The sequence below is a fragment of the Schistocerca gregaria genome, unplaced genomic scaffold (assembly GCF_023897955.1).
Source record: "Schistocerca gregaria isolate iqSchGreg1 unplaced genomic scaffold, iqSchGreg1.2 ptg000265l, whole genome shotgun sequence".
Lineage (NCBI taxonomy): Eukaryota > Metazoa > Arthropoda > Insecta > Orthoptera > Acrididae > Schistocerca > Schistocerca gregaria.
Window position 1 is genome coordinate 225,061 of NW_026061767.1, and position 3,410 is coordinate 228,470.

Here is a 3,410-nt window from a genome sequence, read left to right on the forward strand (position 1 = left end):
TTGAAGCAATAGCCAGTAAGAAGCAGTACAATTCAAGTTTTGGTTATCGATTATTGATTTTTAGATAGCTTTGGTGCCTTGGACATGAGGTGGAACCTTAAGATATTGCATGAAAGGAGGACTAGCAGCTGCGTTGCACGAGAGTATGTGAAAAGGGTTCATATGTAGTAAAAACCTGAGAAATCCGTCCGTTTTCGTCATTTGTTATCGAATCGACTTAAAGCCAGATCGTCACATTGGCCGCTTTTCTCTCTGAGACGGTTACATTTATCGTCTGCAAAGCTATGTCGCGTGCTGCGGTATGCGGAGACACTAAAAGCACCATAGTAGAACACAGAAGAAGCTTCTAAGTTGAAGTAATAGCCAGTAAGAAGTAGTACAATACAAGTTTTAGGCGTCGATTATTCACTTTTTAGCCGGCTTTGGTGGCTTGGACATGACCTATGACCTTAAGATTTTGCCTGAAAGGAGGACTTGCAGCCGTGCTGCACGGGAGAATGTGAAAAGTAAAAACCTAAGAAATCCGTCCGTTTTCGTCATTTGTTATCGAATCGACTTAAAGCCAGATCGTTACATTGGCCGCTTTTCTCTCTGAGACGGTTACATTTATCGTCTGCAAAGCTATGTCGCGTGCTGCGGTATGCGGAGACTCTAAAAGCACCATAGTAGAACACAGAAGAAGCTTCAAAGTTGGAGGAATCGCCAGGAAGAAGCAGTACACTTCAAGTTTTGGCTATCGATTATTGATATTTTGCCGGCTTTGTTGCCTTGGACATGAGGTGGAACCTTAAGATTTTGCATGAAAGGAGGACTAGCAGCCGCGTTGCACGGGAGAATGAGAAAAGGTTTCATATGTAGTAAAAACCTGATAAATCCGTCCGTTTTCGTCATTTGTTATCGAATCGACTTAAAGCCAGATCGTCACATTGGCCGCTTTTCTCTCTGAGACGGTTACATTTATAGTCTGCAAAGCTATGTCGCGTGCTGCGGTATGCGGAAACTCTAAAAGAACCATAGTAGAACACAGAAGAATCTTCTAAGTTGAAGCAATAGTCAGTAAGAAGCAGTACAGTTTAAGTTTTGGTTATCGATTATTGATTTTTAGCCGGCTTTGGTGGCTTGGACATGACCTAGGACCTTATGATTATGCCTGAAAGTAGGACTAGAAGCCGCGTTGCACGGGAGAATTTGAAAAGGTTTCATATGTAGTAAAAACCTGAGAAATCCGTCCGTTTTCGTCATTTGTTATTGAATCGACTTTAAGCCAGATCGTCACATCGGCCGCTTTTCTCTCTGAGACGTTTACATTTTTCGTCTGCAAAGCTATGTCGCGTGCTGCGGTATGCGGAGACACTAAAAGCATCATAGTAGAACACAGAAGATTCTTCTAAGTTGAAGAAATAGCCAGTAAGAAGCAGTACAATTCAAGTTTTGGTTATCGATTATTGATTTTTAGGGGGCTTTGGTGCCTTGGACATGAGGTGGAACGTTAAGATTTCGCATAAAAGGAGGACTAGCAGCCGCGTTGCACGGGAGAATGTGATAAAGGGTTCAGATGTAGTAAAAACCTGAGAAATCCGTCCGTTATTGTCATTTGTTATCGAATCGACTTAAAGCCAGATCGTCACATTGGCCGGTTTTCTCTCTGAGGCCATTACATTTATCGTCTGCAAAGCTATGTCGCGTGCTGCGGTATGCAGAGCACTAAATGCACCATAGTAGATCACAGAAGAAGCTTCTAAGTTGAAGTAATAGCCAGTAAGAAGTAGTACAATTCAAGTTTTAGTTGTCGATTACTCACTTTTTAGCCGGCTTTGGTGGCTCGGACATGACGTAGGACCTTAAAATTTTGCATGAAAGGAGGACTTGCAGCCGTGTTGCACGGGAGAATGTGAAAAGTGTTCATATGTAGTAAAAACCTGAAAACTCCGTCCGTTTTCGTCATTTGTTATCGAATCGACTTAAAGTCAGATCGTCACATTGGCCGCTTTTCTCTCTGAGACGGTTACATTTATCGTCTGCAAAGCTATGTCGCGTGCTGCGGTATGCGGAGACACTAAAAGCACAATATTAGAACACAGAAGAAGCTTCGAAGTTGAAGCAATAGCCAGTAAGAAGCAGTACAATTCTAGTTTTGGTTATCGATTATTGATTTTTGGCCGGCTTTGGTGCCTTAGACATAAGGTAGAATCTTAAGATTTTGCATGAAAGGAGGACTAGCAGCCCCGTTGCACGGGAGAATGTGAAAAGTAAAAACCTGAGAAATCAGTCCGTTTTCGTCATTTGTTATCGAATCGACTTAAAGCCAGATCGTCACATTGGCCGCTTTTCTCTCTGAGACGGATACATTTTTCGTCTGCAAAGCTATGTCGAGTGCTGCGGTATGCGGTGACACTAAAAGCACCATAGTAGAACACAGAAGAATCTTCTAAGTTGAAGCAATAGCCAGTAAGAAGCAGTACAATTCAAGTTTAGGTTATCGATTATTGATTTTTAGGGGGCTTTGGTGCCTTGGACATGAGGTGGAACGTTAAGATTTTGCATGAAAGGAGGACTAGCAGTCCGGTTGCACGGGAGAATGTGAAAAGTAAAAACCTGAGAAATCAGTCCGTTTTCGTCATTCGTTATCGAATCGACTTAAAGCCAGATCGCCACATTGGCCGCTTTTCTCTCTGAGACGGTTACATTTATCGTCTGCAAAGCTATGTCGCGTGCTGCGGTATGCGGAGATTCTAAAAGCACCATAGCAGAACACAGAAGAAGCTTCTAATTTGAAGCAATAGCCAGTAAGAAGCCGTACAATTCAAGTTTTGGTTATCGAAAATTGATTTTTAGCCGGCTTTGGTGCCATAGACATGAGGTGGAACCTTAAGATTATGCATGAAAGAGGACTAGCAGCCGCGTTGCACGGGAGAATGTGAAAAGGGTTCATATGTAGTAAAAATCTGAGAAATCCGTCCGTTTTCGTCATTTGTTTTGGAATCGACTTAAAGCCAGATCGTCACATTGGCCGCTCTTCTCTCTGAATCGGTTACATTTATCGTATGCAAAGCTATGTAGCGTGCTGCGGTATACGGAGACACTAATAGCACCATAGTAGAACACAGAATAAGCTTCTAAGTTGAAGCAATAGCCAGTAAGAAGTAGTACAATTCAAGTTTTAGTTGTCGATTATTCACTTTTTAGCCAGCTTTGGTGGCTTGGACATAACCTAGGACCATAAGATTTTGCATGAAAGGAGGACTAGCAGCCGCGTTGCACGGGAGAATGTGATAAAGGGTTCATATGTAGTAAAAACCTGAGAAATCCGTCCGTTATCGTCATTCGTTATCGAATCGACTTAAAGCCACATCGTCACATTGGCCGCTTTTCTATCTGAGACGGATACATTTATCGTCTGCAAAGCTATG